This window comes from Papio anubis, chromosome 5 (assembly GCF_008728515.1).
Source record: "Papio anubis isolate 15944 chromosome 5, Panubis1.0, whole genome shotgun sequence".
NCBI classification, from domain to species: Eukaryota; Metazoa; Chordata; class Mammalia; order Primates; family Cercopithecidae; genus Papio; species Papio anubis.
In genome coordinates, this window is record NC_044980.1 from 120,511,963 (window position 1) to 120,535,820 (window position 23,858).

Consider the following 23,858-nt stretch of genomic DNA (forward strand, 5'->3'; position numbering starts at 1 on the left):
TATTTATGTAGAGGTGTTTATAGTATTCTCTGATGGTAGTTTGTATTTCTGTGGGATCAGTGGTGATATCGCCTTTATCATTTTTTGTTGCATCTATTTGATTCTTCTCTCTTCTCTTCTTTATTAGTCTTGCTAGCAATCTATCAATTTTGTTGATCTTTTCAAAGAACCAGCTCCTGGATTTATTGATTTTTTGAAGGGTTTTTGTGTTTCTATCTCCTTCAGTTCTGCTCTGATCTTAGTTATTTCTTGCCTTCTGCTAGCTTTTGAATGTGTTTGCTCTTGCTTCTCTAGTTCTTTTAATTGTGATGTTAGAGTATCAATGTTAGATCTTTCCAGCTTTCTCTTGTGGGCATTTAGTGCTATAAATTTTCCTCTACACACTGCTTTAAATGTGTCCCAGAGATTCTGGTATGTTGTATCTTTGTTCTCATTGGTTTCAAAGAACATCTTTATTTCTGCCTTCATTTCGTTATGTACCCAGTAGTCATTCAGGAGCAGGTTGTTCAGTTTCCATGTAGTTGAGTGGTTTTGTTTGAATTTCTTAGTCCTGAGTACTAGTTTGATTGCACTATGGTCTGAGAGACAGTTTGTTATAATTTCTGTTCTTCAGTCGGTTACTGAAGCTTGTGCACTTGTCATGTAGTTCTCGTGTCGTGGTTTTCATCTTATCCATTCTTTTAAGGTCTTCTCTGCATTGATTATTCTAGTTATTCATTCATCCATTCTTTTTTCAAGGTTTTTAGTTTCTTTGCGCTGGTTATGTAGTTCCTCCTTTAGCTCTGAGAAGTTTGATCGACTGAAGCCTTCTTCTCTCAACTCATCAAAGTCATTCTCTGTCCAGCTTTGTTCTGTTGCTGGTGATGAGCTGCATTCCTTTGGAGGGGGAGATGCGCTCTGATTTTTTGGGAGATGCGTTCTGATTTTTTGAATTTCCAGCTTTTCTGCACTGCTTTTTCCCCATCTTTGTGGTTTTATCTGCCATTGGTCTTTGATGATGGTGACATACTGATGGGGTTTTGGTGTGGATGTCCTTTCTGTTTGTTAGTTTTCCTTCTAACAGTCAGGACCCTCAGTTGCAGGTCTGTTGGAGTTTGCTTGAGGTTCACTCCAGACCCTGTGTGCCTGGGTATCAGCAGCAGAGGCTGCAGAAGATAGAATATTGCTGAACAGCGAGTGTACCTGTCTGATTCTTGCTATGGAAGCTTCGTCTCAGTGGTGTACTCAGCCGTGTGAGGTGTGAGGTGTCGGTCTGTACCTAGTGGGAGATGTCTCCCAGTTAGGCTACTCAGGGGTCAGGGACCCACTTGAGCAGGCAGTTTGTCCGTTCTCAGATCTCAACCTCCATGCTGGGAGAACCACTGCTCTCTTCAAAGCTGTCAGACAGGGACTTTTACATCTGCTGAGGTTTCTGCTGCTTTTTGTTTAGCTATGCCTTGTCCCCAGAGGTGGAGTGTACAGAGGCAGGCCAGCCTCCTTGAGCTGCGGTGGGCTCCACCCAGTTCGAGCTTCCCTGTGGCTTTGTTTACCTCCTTAAGTCTCAGCAATGGTGGGTGCCCCTCCTCCAGCCTCACTGCTGCCTTGCAGTTAGATCTCAGACTGCTGTGCTAGCAATGAAGGCGGCTCCGTGGGTGTGGGACCTTCTGGGCCAGGTGTGGGATACAATCTCCTAGTGTGCCGTTTGCTAAGACCCTTGGTAAAACGCAGTATTAGGGTGGGATTTACCGGATTTTCCAGGTGTTGTGTGTCTCAGTTTCCCTTGGCTAGGAAAAGGAATTCCCTTCCCCTTGCACTTCCCAGGTGAGGTGATGCCTCGCCCTGCTTCAGCTCTAGCTGGTCGGGCTGCACCCACTGACCAGCACCAACTGTCCGACACGCCCCAGTGAGATGAACCCGGTACCTCTGTTGAAAATGCAGAAATCACCCATCTTGTGTGTCACTCATGCTGGGAGCTGGAGCCTGGAGCTGCTTGTATTTGGCCATCTTGGGCGTGCCTCTCTCCACTTCCTCTTATCCCCTTCCCCGTTATCCAAAGAATCCCATGAGACTTCTTTTCAGATCATCAGTTAGATGCCATTCCCTCCAAAATGCATTTCTTCTTCCTTCAAGTTTGGGTTAGATGTCCTTAGGTGCTTTCATAATCTCTCTTCCACCTCCTACTGATAATAATTGTTTGTCTGTGCCTCCCACTATACCATATAATCCATGGAAGAAGCTCAGACAGTAACTCCTCTGAGGTCCAAAGTCAAATTAGAATTCATTACTTGTCCCTTTTATGTCAAAGCCCATGTTTTTTCTGTTATACACTTGGAGTTGACTCCTACACAAGGAGGGCCACTGAAGGAGACACATTCAGATCTGTGCTCAAGAGAGAAAACAATGAGGGTACTGAGAAGGACAGATTTGAGAGACCAAAACCAGGCATACCGATGTGTAGGATCTTATAAAAATCCAGTTTGGAAATGATAAAGGCCTAAATTATTGGTGGAGAGAAGACAGAGACAAGATAAATTTATGAGTTGGATTTGGTGATTAAGTAAATGTGGAAGTTGAGGGGAAAGTGGGATTCAAGACTGATCCCAAGTTTCAGGTGACTGTGTAACCTGTGGTTACCCAACTGTCTTATATTAGAATCATTTGATGTTAAAAATGATTCATTTCTTATGGACAACTCCATGCAGGCTCAATTTACCACTTATGCTATAGATTCTTCATCCAAGTTTTGGATGATTTTAATTTCCTTTTTTAGATCTTCTGAATCTTGTAATCCTTGGATATTATGTCAGATTCTTTAACCCAGGGGTGTCTAATCTTTTGGTTTCTCTTGGCCACAATGGAAGAAGAATTGTCCAAAATAATAAATGCTAAACAGACCTCCAAAGGGGGAGCCTTATCAGTGGCTGGTAACTGGAACAGTTGGTCACTCTATCACTGAACAGAATATTACTAAATGTCCTTCAATTAGTAGGAGAATATCAATGAAATGAGAGTGTTCCTTATTCATACTTCCACAAGACCATGAATGAAAAAGAAATTGTCCATATTATAGAGACTCTTTGTTTTCTTCCTGATCCCCAGTATTTGTGCATCTAAGCTCCCTGAGCCTGTTTTGTATTTCCCTGCTCACTGAAATTCTTCCTCCACTGCCTGTTGTCAGCTTCTTAAGCCTATTTTCACAACATGCCCTATGTTGACCCATCCTACTCACTTATGCCCTATGTTGACACTGCATTTCTGATTCTGACAGGATGATTTTTAAATTTATAGCACACACAGGCAGATAAATGCCTTTTTCAGAATTGTTTGAGGAAAGGGCAAGGGCTTCTCTCTGATTTTGCCTAAGATGGAGAGCAGTCTTGGTGTCAGTGGTCTGAGTCTGATCTGCTCAGTTAAGGAAAAATACCTCCAGGGAGTGTTCTTTAATGTCGTGAACAGCAGAGAGGCATTTGTTGAGAATGACTGATTACACAGAGTATAATATGCAGGCACATATAGAAAAAAAAAGTTCTAGAGAGGATATATAATGGATTATGAAATCAATCAATCAAATTCAATTTCCTCTCTAAGGAATTGGTAAACAAAACAAAAACCTGTTACCTAATATAAATAAGGGAGCAGTTCTAACCTTTTCTACATTTTAATTTCAGGCCATGGGACTTCTGTGGATTCTATTCTATTCTTGTCCTACCCCATCCAAATGTCTACTTCTTACTTCAAAGTCCCTTATTATCTGTGTATATGCTTATGTCCTGTGTCCAGAAAAAAAAGTATGAACTCTATAAAGTTTCACTTACCTGAATTACCTCAAATATGTTATCTCAGATTGTTTCCCTTAGTAACACAATGGACTGCTGCATCATCCTGCCGCTTTGAATGTGTGGTGTCCTTGTCCACCCCCACTCCCCATCTCTATTCCTCTGTTCTCATCTTGAGTATTCTGTGTTTTCTTTGGAATCCACACACTCTAAAGAAGCAGTAAGTGGAACTGGGATTCCATTCCGGTGGGAACAATCACTTCCTGCTTTAAAATTCATCTGGGAACAGTTGCCTTCCTCATTCAGAGTAGGGGACTCTGTATTTCCTAACCTCAGGGACTTTCCCTGAAGTTGCCTAATTTTTGTTTCCAAAAGCCTAAACCCATCAAAAAGACTAATAAGGCCTTGAGAGAAACGGAGACTCCTGAGAGAGACTCAAAGATAGCAGAGTGCCTTTTCCCCACACTGGAGACAGTCGGCTCTCTGAGTCACACCAGCATGGGAAGCCTGTACCCTGTTCCATGAAAATGCTCTTGAGAATGTGCCAGTTAGAGGGATTGTTGTATCCTAGGAGTGTGTCCTAGGCCTCTGTGAAATGTAGGATTTAGGATTCCAGACGAGGGTTTCTGGTGGGATGAGAAAGGTATTGCCAGTGCCCTGGGGATATATAGGGTTCCCAGATGGGTAAACTACACTGGGGAGAGAAGATCTTCGAGAACGGTTGTGTAACTAGAGGTGAGGACTTAACGTTGAAATAAATAAGATTTACAGAAAGTAAAAAATGTGCTATTTTTTGTACACTTGGATTTGTGGATTGAGAACTGTCTGCTTTGCAGTAGCTCTATTTCTGTGTAATTACTTTATGCCCAATCTCATGTTGACTTTAATTTCTTAGAACCCAATATTATTGCTTTTTGACCTTTACGTCTAACGGTTGCCCTTTATATCCAAGTCAATGATTAATCGCCTCACCTTTCCCATATCTTTTCATTTCTCTCTGGTAATCTTATCTATTCTTAAGGCCTAGAGAAATTTTTCAAAGATTAAAGGAAACTTAGGAATCTCTTTGCCTGCATCCCTAACTTTGTATTTCAATTATTGATTGACCTGTTGGTAAATATTTCTATTTTCACTTGAAGTTTAAATGATCCTTTATTAAGGCTTATTAAATGATCCTTTATTAAAGATCCTTTTCCCCAAAATAATGTGAGGGTGTTATGGGTTAAATTATATGTCAACCTCCCAATTAATTTGTTGACGTTCTAACTCCCAGTACCCCAGAACATGACTTTATCTTTTAAAAGGGTCATTGCAGATGCAATTCATTAAGATAAGGTCGACAGGGCATGGTGGCTCACACCTGTAATCCCAGCACTTTGGGAGGCCAAGGTGGGCAGATCACGAGGTCAGGAGTTTGAGACCAGCCTGACCAACATAGTGAAACCCTTTCTCTACTAAAAACACAATAATTAGCCAGGCGTGATAGGACGCACCTGTAATCCCAGCTGCTCAGGAGGCTGAGGCAGGAGAATCGCTTGAACTCAGGAGGCAGAGGTTGCAATGAGCCAAGAGCCTGCCACTGCACTCCAGCCTGGGTGACAAAGAGAGACTCCATCTCCAAAAAAAAAAAAAAAAAAAAAAAAGATCATACTTGAGTAGGATGGGCCTGTAATCTAATCTGATTGGTGTCCTTATAAAAAATGAAAATTTGGACACACTCATACAGGGAGAAAGCCATGTGAACCTGAAGGCAGACACCCGAGTGATGCTTCTGCAGCCAATGAATGCCAAAGATTGCCAGCAAACCATTAGAAGCTAGGAGAGGGGCTGGAATATATTCTCCCTCACAGCCCTCAGAGGGAGTCATCGCTGCTGACACTTTGATCTCAGAATTGCAGCCTCCGGAACTGTGAGATAATAAATTTTTGTTGTTTAAGCCACCCAGTTTGTGGTACTCTTTTATGGCAGCCATAGTAGACAAATACAGGAGATAATTATACTTCTAAGCAGACCCTTGGAGATCTATTTTATGTGCATAAACCTAGAAATGACTACTAAAGCTATTAAAGACAAAAAATATTAATAAACATAAAAGTCTCTTCTGTCTAGGATGGGCTTAAGGTAAAGATTTTGTTGTTTGTTTAACTCCTAAAATTGAAATGAGACTAAACCTGTTCTGTGAGCTCAGTCTACATTCAGATATAGGGCTTCCTGCCCATTCCACAGATAGGATAGGTAACTTTTAAAGTGCTTGCCTCTGTTATTTACTGCCAGGAAATTTCATAACTTGTGTTACTAATCCAGTTCAGCTTGCAAAGCATTTGGCACGAGAGAATGCTTTGTTTTTAAATTAAGTCCCTCCTTTCTCTGTAGCATGAGCTCTACAAGGTCTGGCAAGACTTAATTTGTTTTTCAGTGATTTTTGAGTGACAGTGGAGAACTATTCTGCAATATTAATTGCTGCATGTAAATGTGTGGGTTGTAGAGGAGAAAATTTTGGAGAACAGACAATTAGAGGAGATAACTAGGAAATTCACATTACTTAATGGAGTGGTTTTAGTAATTGCACCAAGTGATGGATTGCGTGAATGGTGAGAAAAAGAGAAGTCTTTTGTCTTTGTGGCTTAAACATATGGATGGATGGTGCCATGTATTGAAAGAAGGAAGTCTGGGGAAGGAATAGATTATGAGGAGTTCATCTTGAATGCATTAATTCTGATTTGCCTGGTATACATTCAAATGACAATATCAAATAGGTTGTTGGATTGTGTGTGTGTGTGTGTGTGTGTGTGTGTGTCTGAAGCTGAGTGGTTGTACATTTGAAAATTGGGAGTCATCAGTATGTGACTGGCATTTAAACTGTCCTATCTAATGAGATTACTTAGAGAAAGAGTATAGATAAGGCAGAGAGGAGTGCCCAGGACCAAATCCTTAGATGTCAACATGTAGATTTGAAGAAGAGGAAAATCCAGCCAATGAAACTGAGAATGTGAAAGAAATTCAGAGAATTCTGTCCTTGCAACAGAAAGAGGAGAGTGTTTCAAGGGGCATGAGGTGATCAAATGAGTAATACTTTATTGTGAGGTTGAATAAGGTGCCCAGAAAATTGTATATTGCACTTGGTAAAATGAGGATCAGAGGAAACCTTGACAAGATCCATTTCGATACCATAGTGGAGGGCACAAGCCAGATTGGAAGCATGGTTGGGAGAGGAATGTAATTTAGGCTGCTGGCAGCCCTCTTCCCAGTTACTGGAAAATTTTTTCCATAGTGAGAGAAAGATATAGAGATAGAGATAGAAACAGAAAGAGGGGGGAAGGAAAAGAGAAAGATTGAGAGAGAATGGGCAAAGGACTAATGGTAGAGTGAGAGATTTCTAAAACTCTAATTTGAGATTCAGGTTCTAGGGGAGCCTCTACTTCCCAGTTAAATGAACCAATTTATTTTTTGCTTTGTTTAGAGACGGAGCCCCACTCTTTTGCCCAGGCTAGAGTGCAGTGGCATGATCATAGCTCAGTGTAGCCTTGAATGCCTGGGCTTAAATGACCCTCCCACCACAGCCTCCCAGGTAGCTGACATTACAGGTGCAAGCCACTAAACCTAGCTCAGTTATCTTTTTAACCTAAACATATTTGCACTGAGTTTCTATAATATAACTGCAGTGGCCTTGACAAATAGATAAATTGGTGACATACCTGAAACTGGAATTTAGTACAACTCCCCCCCAAAGGAATCCTCCGTAGCTCTTTTCTTGGCTATGGCCATGGAAGTAAAGGACAAAGAAAAGCTCTCAGAGGTCAGAAACAGTCAAATTGTTCAGCTACCTCCACTCACTGCACTGCCAGGACAGTGAGGCCTTTCTATCTCTGACTAATAGAATCTGCAAATAGAATTTGCAATGGCTGGTGACAACTGTAAGTGATTTCCATTTGCTCCTGATTGTCCTGTTTTTCTGTATATTGGGCATATTAGGGATGGTACCTTCTTTATTTAATTTTAGATGCTATATCATGACGATTCTCATCTGGATCTGATTCAGGAGGGAATGCACATCGTTTGGAGATCTGAATGTAGAGCTAAAGGCAGTAACTTGATACAATTTTGGCTTGTCTCCTTTTGAGAGGGAGTGAATGCATTTTTGGATTAACATATAACAGATGCATTATATTATGCAGGAGCATTTTAGGAAATGCATATTATGTATAGGTATAAGGGTTTAATTGTGCTGAACACCCAGAGGTCAAGGGTGGACTGTAATTGGCTTCCGTTTTTGTGTCTGCTTTATTTGGAGAATGACTCCTTTCTCACTCCAACCTTTTAACAATTCTATGGCTGTAAATCACAGTATTCCTGGCTAGAGGGAATGACTTTTGAGCACAAGATCTAGGTCCATTCAATTATAATATCTCATTTTCTTGACCATAAAAGTTGATTCAGGACAAGTTATACGATCTAATAGAGTCTTTTTTCAATTTTAACTGGAAGATGAAGTGCCTTACTACTAAGGCCATGAAACTGGAAGTCTATAGATGCCATTTTTCCTAGTGTGTGAAGATAGCTTGTCTGCACTGGGAAATAACAAGGCAGACACATAGGAGCAGCACTAAGATTTGGAGGTAGGAAGAGACAGAATACTATGACCTTGTTTGAGTTTGTGGAATCTAGTTTATGTGAAACAATACCTATTTCTGACTCCTTAGTTATATAAGCCAATAATTTTTATGTGCCTTTTTAAAAGAGTACAATTACAAAAAATGACAACAGTAAGAGAAGGTGATTGTTTTACAAAGTTTTGGAAAAGAAGTAAAAGTATGGGATGATAATGGAGAGGGAGGCAATGGAGTGTTCAGTGGACACCTTTCATTCATGGAAATGTCTATGTCATGTTTATACGCTGAATGGAATCTTTCAGAAAGAGTAAACTAGAAAATGCAGAAGTGGATTGGGGAGTAGGGTACAGAAATTACCAAAGTAAAGGCTTTGTGACAGGTAGGCGTGATAGGAGTCAAAGCCAAGTGCAGTGGCTGGCCTTTGATAAGCCGAAGAATATCATCTCTATTTGTTCAGTAAGGATGCTTTCCTCTTCAAATAACAGAATCCCAATTAAAGTAATGTAATAACGTTGCGGGACTTTTCCTTAGTTCAGCTAAAGATAGGGTCTTTGTCCCACGGCCAGCAAGGTTTAGGCTCACAGGTTTGAAGGGTGAATACAGCAGGGTTTTATTGGGTGAAAAGGAAAAAAAGGGGAAACAGGGACTCTCTGTGAGGCCAGAGTTCCTGTTGATGTGCTTCCCGCCTTGTGTTTGAATCCCAGGTTCCACACAGGAAGAGGAGGGGCAAGCTCCTGCCTTCTGCAAAGGGTGTGAACTATGTGGCTCAGTCCCAGTGCATTCCTTCCAGTGCGCAGGCCAGTTGGAGTTTTGCCAGGGACCCCTTCCTACCTTGCTGTTTCAATAATGCCAGCTATCATCTTATATAACAATATGTCTATAGGTGGGCCAGTTTCAGAGTTGGTTAATTCAGTGGCTCAGGACTGTCACCAAGGGCCAGGTGCAGTGGCTCATGCCTGTAATCCCAGCACTTTAGGAGGCCAAGGCAGGTGGATCACTTGAAGTCAGGAGTTCAAGACCAGCCTGACCTACATGGTGAAACCCCATCTCTACTAAAATACAAAGTTAGCCAGGCATGGTGGCATGCACTGTAATCCCAGCTACTCTGGAGGCTGGGGCAGGAGAATCAGTTGAACCTGTGTGGGGGAGGTGTGGACGTTGAGGTGAGCCAAGGTCATATCACTGCATTCTAGCCTGGGCGACAGAGTGAGACTCTGTCCCAAAAAAAAAAAAAAAAAAAAAAAAAGTTACCAAGATCCTTTGCTCTACCCTCCTTTGCTCTACCCTCTCTATTTGTTGGTTGTGTCATACTTGCAAGATATCAGCAGTAATTCCAAGCAATAAGCAGTCAAAACTACATCCTGATAAAAAGAGATGTGCTTCTTCCTGTGCAGCTTCTTAAAAATCTAGTAAAAATCCTCCTCAAGCTCTGGGGGCCTCTATATATTGCATGCCCGTGTCAGAAATGATCTCTTATACCTGGAAATGAAACAAACATGACTGATTTAGTTCAATCATGATTCATGTCTCAGGACTGGACAAGGCCAAGCTCTCCTGAACACATGGATGCTAGCTAATCCAAGTTGGGCTTTGGTTAGCAAGAGATAAATGGGTAAAAAACTCATGGGAAATAGATGATCAGTATCTGCTGCAGTAAGGTTTATAGATTAACTGGTGGGAAGGTGAGGGAGTAGCTATCTGGCAGCTTGTATTTTTTTCAGGGACTTACTGAGGTTGTCATTTGGGGTGGGTAGAATTTTTGAAGAGAGGGGAAGTATGAAATGATATTTGAGGAGAAAGTTGAGGGAAATAAATAGCTACCTCACAGAAGAGAAAAGTCAATTTACTAGGAGAAAAATATAGTGGTATTTTTATTTCAGGATATTGTGGAGTACCCACCTGAGGTTTGTGTTTATTAATTCAAAATGAAACCAGTGAATCCAATTTTGTGATGCTTTTTCTGGTAACATTCAATGAGTGGATGTAATGCTAACAATTTTCTAAACCTTAAAAAATCATTTTATTTATTTTCTATTTTTAATGGGGGTAAAATTCACAGAACTTGTAATTCATCATTTTGAAATATACAATTCAGTCACATTTAGTGTGTTCCCAATATTGTGCAACCATCGTTCTCAAGTTTCAATGCTTTTTCATCACCCCAGAAGAACACTTTATGCCCATTAAGTAATCACTCCTCAAACCCTCTTCCTCTCATCCCTTGAAAATCACTAATCTGATTTCTGTCTTTATGGATTTATTTATTCTGGATATTTCAGATGAAAGGATTTATCTAATATGACCTTTTGTATCTGGCTTTTTGCACTTAACAAAATGTTTTTGAGGTTTATCCAAGTTATAGCAAGTATAAGTACTGCCTTCTTTTTTATGCCTGAATAATATTCCATTGTGTGTACATAATGCAATTTGTTTATCCACTCTGTTGATGGACGTTTGGTTTCCAACTTTTAGCTATTATGAATAAATATTAGTATGCCATATTTTGTGGATGTAAGTGTTCATTTCTTTTTGGTATATATGTAGAAGTAGAATTGCTAGATCACATAGTAATTCTATGTTTAACTTTTTGATCGGTCACCAATTACTTTCCACATTGCCTGTAATATATTACGTTCCTACCAGCAATGTGCAAAGGCTTCTATTTCTCCATATCCTCAGCAATACCTTTTATTTTCCATTTGAAAAATTTTAGTCATAATAGTAGATATGAAGTAGAATCTCACTGTGATTTTGATTTGTACTACTTTAATGACTAATGATGTTGAACATCTTTTCATGTGCTTCTTGGCCATTTGTGTGTCTTCTTTAGAGAAATGTCTACTCAAGTCCTTTGCCTAGTTTTCAAATGAGTGGTTTGTCTTTTTGTTGCTGAATTATGAGTTCTTTATATATTCTACATACATATATGATAAACCTTTATCATATATATTATTTGCAAATACTTTCTTACATCTCGTAAGTAGTCTTTTCATTTTCTTGATTATATTCTTTGCTGCACAAGTTCTTAATTTTCGCCAAGTCAAATTTGACTATTTTTAAAGTTTTTGTTTGTGTTTTTGCTGTCAAAGAATCCATTGCTTAATTCAAGATCATGAAGATTTACCCCGGTGTTTTCTGCTAACAGTTTTACAGTTTGTGCTTACATATTTAGGTCGTTGATTTAGTTTAACATCATTTTTGTTTATGAAGTAATATAGGGGTCCAACTTCAAGCTCTTACATGTTGCTTATCCATTTGTGCCAGCACCATTTGTTGAAGATCCTCTTCTTTGTCTATTAAACTGTCTTGGCGCCATTGACAAAAATCAGTTAGCCATAGATTTCTGGGTTGATTTCTGAACTCTCAGTTCTATTTCAGTGGTCTATGTGTCTATCCTTATTCCATTCAGATACTCTTTGGATTACTGTAGCTTTGTAGTAAGTTTTGAAATCGGGAAGTGTGAGTCTTCCAACTTTTCTTCTTTTACAAGATACCATAGGCTGTTCTGGATCCTTTGAGATTTCATATGAATTTTGAGGATTGGCTCTCTTATTCTGAAAAAAAGAAGCCATTGTAATTTTAATACAGATTGCATTAAATCTGTAGGTTGCTTTGAGGCATATTGCCATCTTCATAATATTAAGACTTTTAATCCATGAACGTGAGACGTCTTTCCATGTATTTAGTTTTTCTTTATTTCCATAACATTTTGAGTTTGCATTGTACCAGTGCTTCCCTTCCTTGATTAAATTTATTCCTAGGTAGTTTATTCTTCTGGATCGATTGTGAATGGAATTATTTTATTTCCTTTTCAGATTGCCCATTTCTGGTTGTATAAATCATGCCTTTTTTCCCGTGTATTTCTGATACGTTGACATATGAGGCCTTGGTGACCCTGGTTACACTACCACTCCTTCCCAGGGCTAGCCAATTCCTAGAAATAGCAAATAACTTTCCCGGGAGCATTCCTTTCATTTGGAAAGTAACCAGTCCAAAGCCCACACTCCCATTCCCTCCTCTATTGGGTTCTCAAACTCAGGGCCACAATTCCCCTGCCCTAATCACCCTAAGTTCTGGTACCACACAACTAGGGATAAGCCCCTATGTTCCCGAGTTTGCTGAAATTTTTCAAACTAGCCAATCCAGTGCTTGCCTATCTTGACTTATTCGTCCCTTCTTAACGAAACCACAACAAGGGCTCTTGCCCATGTTTTCCCCTTGCTCCCTCTGCCTCCTGACCAACTCCGGTGCTTTTCTATGTTCCTCCTGTGGTGTAGCATGCTACTTCCTCTTGGGAACTGTGAGTGACAGACTACCTTTTCAATGGCAGTCATCTCCTGATTTCTTAGCCTCACCACACCTGAATAATAATAAAACCTACACTTTAAAACACTGGTGTATAGAAACATGAACTGATTTTTGTGTATTTATCTTTGATGTGGTTTGGCTGTGTCCCCACCTGAATCTCATCTTGAGTTGTAGCTCCCATAACTCCCACATGTTGTGGGAGTGGGAGGGACCTGGTGGGAGATAATTGAATTATGAGGGCAGTTTCCCCCATACTGTCCTTGTGGTAGTGAATAAATCTCATGAGATCTGATGGTTTTATAAATGGGAGTTTCCCTGCACAAGCTCTCTTTTTGCTTGCTGCCATGTAAGAGATTCCTTTGCTCTTCCTTCATCTTCTGCCAGGATTGTGAGGCCTCCCCAGCCATGTGGAACTGTGAGTCCATGAAACCTCTTTTCTTCATAAATTATCCAGTCTGGGGTATGTCTTTATTAGCAGCGTGACTACAGCTTAATACAGTAAATTGCTACCATTAGTGACTTGCTGATGTAAAGATACCCAAAAGTTTAAAAGCAACTTTGGAACTGGGTAACAGGCAGAGGTTGGAACAGTTTGGAGGGCTCAGAAGAAGATAGGAAAATGTGAGAAAGTTTAGAACTTCCTAGAGACTTGTTGAATGACTTTGACAAAAATGCTAACAATTACATCCAGGCTGAGGTGGTCTCAGATGGAGATGAGAAATTTGTTGGGAACTGAAGCAAAAGTTGCTCTTCTTATGCTTTAGCAAGGAGACCATGGCATTTTGCCCCTGCCCTAGAGACTTTTGGAATTTTGAACTTGAGAGAAATAATTTAGGGTATCTAGCAGAAGAAATTTCTAAGCAGCAAAGCATTAAAGAGGTGGTTTGGGTGTTGTTGTTAAAAGCATTCAGTTTTATAAGGGAAGCAGAACATAAAAGTTCAGAAAATTTGCAGCCTGACAATGTGACAGAAAAGAAAAACCCATTTTCTGAGAAGAAAGTCAATCAGGCTGCAGAAATTTGCGTAAGTAATGAGGAGCCAAATGTTAATCACCAAGATGATGGGGAAAATGTCTCCAGGGCATGTCCAAGGTCTTCACAGCAGCTCCTTCCATCACAGGCACTGAGGCCTGGGAGGAAAAAATGGTTTCATGCACCGGGCCCATGGTGCCTTTGCTGTGTGCAGTCTAGGGACTTGGTGCCCTGCATTCCAGCCACTCCAGTCATGGCTAAAAGGGGCCAAGGTACAGTTCAGGCCATGGCTTCAGAGGGTGCAAGCCCCAAGCCTTGGCAGCTTCCATATGGTGTTGAGCCTGAAGTGCACCAAAGTCAAGAATTGAGGTTTGCAAACTTCTGCCTAGGTTTCAGAGAATGTATGGAAATGCCTGGATGTCCAGGAAGAAGTTTGCTGCAGGGGCAGTGTCCTCATGGAGAACCTCTGCTAGATCAGCACAGAAGGAAAATGTGGGGTGGGAGCCCTCAAACAGAGTCTTCACTGGGGCACTGCCTAGTGGAGCTGTGAGAAGAGGGCCACTGTCCTCCAGACCCCGAAATGGTAAATCCACTGACAGATTACACCCTGTGCCTGGAAAAGCCACAAACACTCAATGCCAGCCTATAAAAGCAGCCAGGAGGGAGGTTGTATCCTGCAAAGCCACAGGGGCAAAGTTACCCAAGTCCATGGGAACACACCTCTTTCATCAGTATGACCTGGATGTGAGACATGGAGTCAAAGGAGATCATTTTGGAGCTTTAAGATTTGATTGCCCTGCTGGATTTCAGACTTGCATGGGACTTTTAGCCCTTTCAGTTGGGCCAATTTCTCCCATTTGGAATGGGTGTACTTATGCAATGCTTGTACACCCCTTGTATCTAGGAAGTAACTAATTTGCTTTTGATTTTACAGGCTCATAGGCAGGAGAGACTTTCCTTGTCTCAAGTGAGAGTTTGAATGGTGGACTTTTGAGTTAATGCTGAAATGAGTTAAGACTTTTGGGGACAGTTGGGAAGGCATGATTGGTTTTGAAATGTGAGGACATGAGATGTGAGAGGATCCAGGGGTGGAATGATATGGTTTGGCTGTGTCCCCACCCAAATCTCATCTTGAATTGTAACTCCTGTAAGTCCCACATGTTGTGGGAGGAAGCCAGTGGGAGATAATTGAATCATAGGGGCCATTTCCCCCATACTGTTCTCGTGATACAGAATAAGTCACAAGAGATCTGATGGTTTTACAAATAAGAGTTCCCTTGCACAAGCTCTCTTTTTGCCAGCTGCCATGTAAGACATTCCTTTGCTCTTCCTTCATCTTCTGCTGTGATTGTGAGGCCTCTCCAGCCATGTGGAACTGTGAGTACATGAAACCTCTTTTTTTTACAAATTATCCAGTCTTGGGTATGTCTTTATTAGCAGCAGGAGAACAGACTAATAAGATCTTATACCCTGAAACTTTACCAAATTTATTTATTAGCTCGTGGGTGTGTGTGTGTGTGTGTTGTTTGGAATTTTTCTTAAAATAGAATTATGTCATTTCCAAATAGAGATAGTTGAACTTCTTTGTTTCCAATGTGAACATCTTATTTGTTCATTTCATAGCTCTAGCTAGGATTATCAGTACAAGGTTGAGTAACGGTGGTGAAAGTAGACATCGTGTCTTGTTCCTGACCTTACCAGAAAAGCTTTCTGTTTTCCACCATTGAGTATAATGTTAGCTGTGGAATATCCATAAATGTCTTTTATCATGTTGAAGAAGTTTCCTTTTCCTACTTTGATAAGTATTTTTGTCACAGAAGAGTGTTGGATTTTGTCGTCTTTTTTTGCACCTGAAGTGACCATGTAGTATTTTTCCTCTATTTTATTAATGTGATCTATTGCATCAATCCGTTTTTAGATATTGAACCACTCTTGTACATCTGAGATTAATCCCGCTTGGTTATGGAGTATAATATTTTTACTGTGCTGTTGGATCCAGTTTGCTAGTATTTTGTTGAGGATTTCTGTATCTATATTCATAAAGGATATTAGGCTATAGTTTTCGTGTACTGTTTTGTCTGACTGTAGTATTAGGGTATTGTATTAGGAAGAATTTCCTTCTCTTCTGTATTTTGGAGGAGGTTGAGTAATATTAGTGTCAGTGTTAATCCTTTTTGAAATGTATAATATACCAGTGAAGCCAACTGGTTCTGGGCTTTTCTTTGTTGGGAGTTTTGTTTGTTTGTTTCTTTTTTTTTTTCCTACTGATTCAATCTCTTCAATTGTTGTAGGTCAGTTGACATTTTCTATTTCTTCTTGAGTCAGTTTTAGTAATTCATGTTTTCTAGGAATTTATTCAGCTCATCTAAATTATCTAATTTGTTGGCACTCATTTGTTCATACTAGTATCTTATAATCCTTTTATTTCTGTAAAGTTGGAAGTATTATTTCCACTTTCATTTCTGATTCTAGTTATTTACATCTACTGTCTGTTTTTCTTAGCAAGGTAGCTGAATACTTATCAACTTTGTTGATTATTTCAAGGAACTAATATTTGGTTTTATTGATTATCTCTATTTTTTTATTCTCTAGCTTGTCATCTCACTTTAACCTTTAATATATCCTTCCTTTTGTTGGGTTGTTAATGTGACATCTTTTTCATTTTGTAATGTAAGCATTTTCAGCTATAAACTTTCCTCTGAGCACTGTCTTTACTGAATCGCGTAAGTTTTTTTTCTATATATATAGATTTTATATGTGCATATATAAACAAACAAACATATATAAGGATCTATTTAAAATTACATACCATCACCCAATGCAGAACCCATGCATTAAATAAGTAAGTTGTCATCAACCTGAGACTGACGTTAAAGCAGTAATTTCTTTTTCTTCTCAATCTCCTTTGTCCTTTTTTTAAAAAGTTTTAATTTTTTTATAGGTTATTGGGGTACAGGTGGTGTTTGGTACATGAGTAAGTTCTTTAGTGGTGATTTTTGAGATTTTGGTGCACCCATCACTCGAGCAGTATACACTGCACCCTATTTGTAATCTTTTATCCTTCACTTCCCTACCACTCTTTCCCCTAAGTCCCCAAAGTCCACCGTATCACTCTTACACTTTTGCATCCTCAGAGCTTAGCTCCCACATATCGGTGAGAACATATGACGTCTGGTTTTCCTTTTCTGAGTTACTTCTCTTAGAATAATAGTCTCCAATCTCATCCAGGTTGCTGCGAATGCCATTAATTTATTCGTTTTTATGGCTGAGTAGTAGTCCATCATACATATAGATATAGATATAGATATAGATATAGATATAGATATAGATCACAGTTTCTTTACCCACTCGTTGATTGATGAGCATTTGGGTTGGTTCCACAATTTTGCAATTGTGAATTGTGCTGCTACAAACAAGCATGTGCAAGTATCTTTTTCATACAATGACTTATTTTCCTCTGGGTAAATATCCAGTAGTGGGATTGCTGGATCAAATGGTAGAACTAAAATATTCTACTTTTAGTTCTTTAAAGAGTCTTCACACTGTTTTCCATAGTTGTTGTACTAATTTACTTCTCACCAGCAGTGTAGAAGTGTTCCCTGATCACTGCATCCATGCCAACATCTACTGTGTTTTTATTTTTTGATTGTGGCAATTCTTGCAGGAGTAAGATGGTATTGCATTGCGGTTTTGATTTGCATTTCCCTGATCATTAGTGATGTTGAGCATTTTTTCATATATTTGTTGGCCATTTGTATGTCTCATTTTCAGAATTGTCTATTCATGTCTTTAGCCCACTTTTTGATGGGATTGCTTGTTTTTTTCTTGCTGATTTGTTTGAGTTTCTTGTAGATTCTAGATATTAGTTCTCTGTCAGATGTATAGATTGTGAAGATTTTCTCCCACTCTGTGGATTGCCTGCTTACTTTGCTGACTGTTCCTTTTGCCATGCAAAGGCTTTTTAGTTTAATTAAGTCCCAGCTATTTATCTTTGTTTTTATTGCATTTGCTTTTGGGTTCTTGGTCATGAAATCCTTGCCTAAGCCAATGTCTAGAAGGGTTTTTACAATGTTATCTTCTAAAATTTTTATAGTTTCAGGAAAGCACATAAGATTTAAATCCTTAATCCATCTTGAGTTGATTTTTGTATAAGGTAAGAGATGAAGATCTAGTTTCATTCTCCTACATGTGGCTAGCCATTTATCCCAGCACCATTTGTTAAAAATGGTGTCCTTTCCCCAATTTATGTTTTTGTTTGCTTTGTCAAAGATCAGCTGTCTGTAAGCATTTGGGTTTATTTCTGGGCTCTCTATTCTGTTACATTGGTCTGTGTGCCTATTTTTATACTAGTACCATGCTGTTTTGGTGACTATGGCCTTATAGGATAGTTTGAAATTAGGTAATGTGATGCCTCCAAATTTGTTCTTTTTGTTTAGTCTTGTTTTGGATATGCAGGATCTTCTTTGATTCTACATGAATTTTAGAATTGTTTCTTCTAATTCTGTGAAGAATGATAGTGGTATTTTGATGGGAATTGTGTTGAATTTGTAAATTGCTTTTGGCAATATGGTCATTTTCACAATATTCATTCTACCCATCCACGAACATGGGATGTGTTTCCATTTGTTCGTGTTGTCTATGATTTCTTTCAGCAATGTTTTGTGGTTTTCCTTGTGCAGGTCTTTCACCTCCTTGGTTATGTATATTCCTAAGTATTTTTTTGTTTGTTTGTTTGTTTGTTTGTTTTTTGCAGCTATTGTAAAAGGGATTGAGTTCTTGATTTGATTCTCTGCTTGGTTGCTGTTGGTGTATAGAAGAGCTACTTATTTACATACCTTAATTTTGTATCCAGGAACTTTGTTGAATTATTTTATCAATTCTAGTAACTTTCTGCAGGACTCATTAGGGTTTTCAAGGTAAATAATCATATCAGCAAACAGTGACAGTTTGACTTCCTCTTTACTGATTTAGATGCCCTTTGTTTCTTTCTCTTGTCTGATTGCTCTGGCTAAGACTTCCAGTACGATGCTGAAGGGGAGTGGTGAGAGTGGACATCCTTATCTGGTTCCGGTTCCCAGAGAATATGTTTTCAACTTTTCACCATTCAGTATTATGTGGGCTGTGGGTTTGTCATCTTTTATTACATTGAGGTATATCCCTTGTATGCTGATTTTGCTGAGAGTTTTAATCATAAATGGATGCTGGATTTTGTCAAATGCTTTTTCTGCATTTGTTGAGATAATCATGTGACTTTTGTTTTTAATTCTGTTTTTGTGGTGCATCACATTTACTGACTTGCATATATTAAACCATCCCTGGTATGAAATCCACTTGATCATGGTGGATTAGCTTTTGGATAATGTTGTTGGATTTGGTTAGCTAGTATTTTGTTAAGGATTTTAGCATCTATGTTCATCAGGGATATTGGTCTGTAGTTTTCTTTTTTGGTTATGCCTTTTCCTGGTTTTGGTATTAGGGTGATGCTGGCATCATAGGATGACTTAGAGAGGGTTCCCTCTTTCTCTATCTTGTGGAATAGTGTCAATAGGATTTGTACCAATTCTTCTTTGAATGTCTGGTAGAATTCTGCTGTGAATCCATCTGGTTCTGGATTTTTTTTGTTGTTAATAATTTTTAAATTACCATTTCAATCTTGCTGCTTGTTATTGGTCTGTTTAGGATATCTAATTTTTCCTGATTTAAGCTAGGAGGGTTGTATCTTTCCAGGAATTCATCCATCTCTTCTAGGTTTTTTAGTCTACATGTAAAGACGTACACAATAGCCTTGAATGATCTTTTGTATTTCTGTGGTGTCGGTTGTAATATCTCCCATTTCGTTTCTCATTGAGGTTATTTGGATTTTCTCTTTTCTTGGTTAATCTTGCTAATGGTCTATCAATTTTATTTATCTTTTCAAAGAACCAGATTTTTGTTTAATTTCTCTTTTGTATTTTTTTTTGTTTCAATTTCATTTAGTTCTGCTCTGATCTTTGTTATTTCATTTCTTCTGCTGGGTTTGGGTTTGATTTGTTCTTGTTTCCGTAGTTCCTTGAGCTGTGACCGTAGATTGTCAGTTTGTGCTCTGTCAGTCTTTTCGATGCAGGCTTTTAGGGCTATGAACTTTCCTCCTAGCATTGCCTTTGCTGTATCTGAGAGGTAGTTTTTGTTGTTGTTGTTGTTGTTGGGTTTTTTTTTTGACAGAGTCTCATTCTGTCACCCAGGCTGGAGTGCAGTGGCATGATCTTGGCTCACTGCGACCTCCACTTCCCAGGTTCAAGTGATTCTTCTGCCTCAGCCTCCTGAGTAGCTGGGACTACAGGCAGATACTGCCACACCCAGCTAATTTTTGTATTTTTAGTAGAGATGGTGTTTCACTATCTTGGCCAGGATGGTCTTGAACTCCTGACCTCATGATCCACCCTCCTCGGCCTCCCAAAGTACTGGGATTACAGGCATGAGCCACTGCACCCAGCATCCCAGAGGTTTTGATAGGTTGTGTCACTATTGTTGTTCACTTTGAAGAATTGTTCAAATTTTCATCCTGATTTCATTTTTGATCCAATGATCATTCAGGATCGGATTATTTAACTTCCATATATTTGCATGATTTTGAAGGTTTCTTTTGGAGTTGATTTTCAGTTTTATTCCACTGTGATCTGAGAGAGTGCTTAATATGATTTCAATTTTCTTAAATTTATTAGGGCTCATTTTGTGGCCTATTATATGGTCTATCTTGGAGAAAGTTCCATGAGCTGTTGAATAGAATGTGCATTCTGCGGTTGTTGGGTGAAATTTTGTATGTATATCTTTTAAGTCCATTTGTTCCAAGGTATAGCTTAAATCCATTGTTTGTTGTTGTTGTTGTTGGCTTTCTGTCTTGATGACCTGTCTAGTGCTGTCAGTGGAGTATTGAAGTCCCCCACTACTATTGTATTGCTGCCTATCTCATTTCTTAGGTCTATAAGTAATTGTTTTATAAATTTGGGAGCTCCAGTGTTAGGCGCATATATATTTAGGATTGTGATACTTTCTTGTTGAACAGGCCTTTTACCATTATATAATGTCCCTCTTTGTCTTTTTTAACTGCTGTTGCTTTAAAGTTCATTTCGTCTGATATAAGAATAGCTACTCCTGCTCATTTTGGTGTCCATTCACATGAAATGCCTTTTTCCACCCCTTTACCTTAAGTTTATGAGAGTCCTTATGTATTAGGTAAGTCTCTTAAAGGTAGAAGATAGTTGGTTGGTGAATTCTTATCCATTCTATTGTTCTGTATCTTTTAAGTGGAGCAATATGGCCACTTACATTCAATGTTAGTGTTGAGATGTGAGGTACCATTCAATAAGAAATCCTTTAATTTTCTTTATTTTCACACATTAAAAATGAAATACACTAAACAAATGGTTTTTCATAACAGATTACACATGAGTCCATTCAGACTTGCTCTCAAAGTGCTGCCAACATGACAAGTGCTGCCAATACAACAGTTGCTAATGGGGGAGCCCATGTCTTGATTTAAATGCAGTAGCAGGCAGCCTTCACCATGGGAGGTTCAGTCTTTTCTGTTCTTAAATTAGGGTAAATGGCATTGGTGTCCATATTTACAGATTTGAAATGTATCTATCCTGAGCAGTTCCAATGTAAATCTGAGACCAGCTGATAGGAGTCTTGGTCTCAGTTTTAAAAAGGGAGGTCCAATGGTGGCAGGCTGGCTGCTATAAACTTGAGTTGTTTCCATTCTTTCCAACATGAACTATTTGCTGCAGGACACACAATCAGACCCTTCCTAGAGGGTTAGGTGAAGTAACTGTAGGTGTCTTTTTCACCATCAACTTGCTCCAAATGTTCTTTCTCAATTAGAATGTCAATGCATTTCTTGATCAGGGACCTGGGGTTTGAACCTGGAGGATAGCTGAGTGAGGGCCTCATCAACTAACTGCTGGTGTTTCAGAACCTTCCTCATCTTCATGATTCTCATGATGGCCGTCTGAGTCAGTAGTTTGCAGTCTTCCTCAATATTTTTGTGTGTGGTTTCTTGTTCCTGCTTCTGTTCCATTTCATTGGCACATTAATGTTAACCCTTAATTTCTAATTTTTATAACCAAGATATAATTTTATTAAGGTATCTGGCTTCAATTCCACCTCATCAGCATTTGCATTTTCATCTTCCAGGACCAAGGCATCTTCTGTGTTGTACTGAAGCAGGATTGCTATCTGGAATGTGGATGCCTGAAAAGTATATCTGTTTGTGAAGCAGTTAGTTACTAATTCTCCTTTAGACAACTGATATAACCATGTCAATTTTCAGCCACTGTGACGACCGGCATAGAAAGCTGTGAATTGCCGATAACTACATTCCAACCCTAAGGGAAGGCAAACATACAAGACTGCTCAAAGGACCAGGACCCAGAGCTCAGCACTTAAATGCTGAAATCTCAGTCTATGTGTTCTGAATTTGTCAGGTGATTTTTGAATTGCTCATTCAGATCTTTGCTCATACCAGTGTCTTGAAACATCCACTGAAGTTTAGAGATATACTCGAAACCACAAGCTTGCTTTAACTTAGAGAACATGCTGGCTTCAGCAATGTCACTCACTGCCTTCCCTTAGGGTTGGAACGTAGTTATCGGCAATTCACAGCTTTCTATGCCAGCCATCACAGTGGCTGAAAATTGACATAGTTACTGGCATCATCACTCGCATTGTCACCGTGGATGAGCCTCTTGGCCAGCATTTTTCATAGAACTTCTGAAACATGTCTTTGTCACCTGTGTACTTGTGACAACCATTACATGATTGAGTGTATCTTCTAGTTCTGCCTCATCTGTGTTCTTGGAACTTTTCCTCAAGAAGGAGTCACAGTATTGAGCCAGTGACTCAGGGGATTTTACTGGATGACTGGGCCATCTTGGTAACCACATTATTGTTTATGAAGCAACCACAAGCCTTGTCAAGAGCAGCCACAAAGCCAGTGTCATTGTTAAATGCAGACATTATCAAGGCAATGCATTTTTTGAACATCAAGCACAGTCTGTATATACATTTTGGGGTCATTTAAAGCAGCTTCTCCACACTTTTCAATGGCTAAAAGACCCTGATTATGAATGTGCATCTCCAGCAGTTTTTTTAATTCTCCTAGGTTATTCTGGATTCTAGATACAAGATTATACATGTGTCTCAAATCTTCATTTTTGTCAGCTTCCAATAAATTCTGAAGTTCTGTGTGGAAAATTTCCAAGTGTTTTTCAATGAGGACATGCTCACATTTCCTTGCTAATTCATCTTGTGTGCCTTCATGAAGGTAAACCTGAACTCTTTGCTGTTCCTGAAGCACACAAGCTTCTGCCTTATTCATATATTCAGTAACTGGGTTCTGCTGCAAGAATTCAGTGCTCTCTTTGGCATAAAATCTCTCTGTGACAGAAAAAAAAAGAGAGATTCAAAGGATTCTTTATACACTGTTAACGTAGGGCCCTTTGCAAATGCATCATCTTCATTCAGCTCCAATTCCATGTAAAACTAAAACTCCACTCACAGTTTTGTATTGATGGTTTCACCATTTCCTTCCTTTTTGATCAGCTTTGAAGCAGAGTTTCTTACCTGTTTATTCAGTGGCCTAAATAGTCTCTACAAGTCACTAATGCAAGGGAATAGATTTCACATATTCCTTTCATCCTTTGTCACATTCACAGTGAACCCAATGTCTATTGAGGTAGGCACAAATTCCATTCAGCACTTTGCTTGAAAGTCAGTAATCTTCCCATTGTTGAGTGTAGAATTTCAGTACACTCTTGTCCATCAAATCTTCTCCATCCTTAAGAAGACTTGTCAAATAATTCTTCAAAAATTACTTAAGTTGTTTGTATAATTCCAAGCCAACGAACTGAGCACCTTCAGGTGTCTGCCCCTTTTTTGACTTAGAAACTCCAGCTCCTCATGCTTGGTTTGACTGGTGTACCCTAGCACACTAGTTATAAACATGAGGGTGGAGCTCCATGTATCTGGACCTGGTCATGCTGTGCGGCATGTACACCTGCTGGATGGTGGCTCTAAGGTCGTCCCAGATCTGGTCCAGGCCAATCTGCTTCAGGCCTTGGGGGTTCTGGCTCCGGGTTTATGACATCGTGAGGGATGTTCTAAAGTCATGCAGTGCAGCAATCCTTATTCAAAGTGCAGCTAGTTCTCCATTAGATAAAAATATGCAGTACCATTCC

At 39.3% G+C, this 23,858-nt stretch overlaps 1 protein-coding gene and 1 pseudogene across 1 annotated transcript in view; one reads left to right on the top strand and one right to left on the bottom strand.

Annotated features, from left to right (window-relative positions):
• CCDC192 (coiled-coil domain containing 192) overlaps nt 1-23,858 on the top strand; it is a 243,827-nt gene that overhangs the window by 52,446 nt on the left and 167,523 nt on the right. The window lies entirely within an intron of this gene.
• Nucleotides 20,750-23,767, bottom strand: LOC108586409 (annotated as a pseudogene).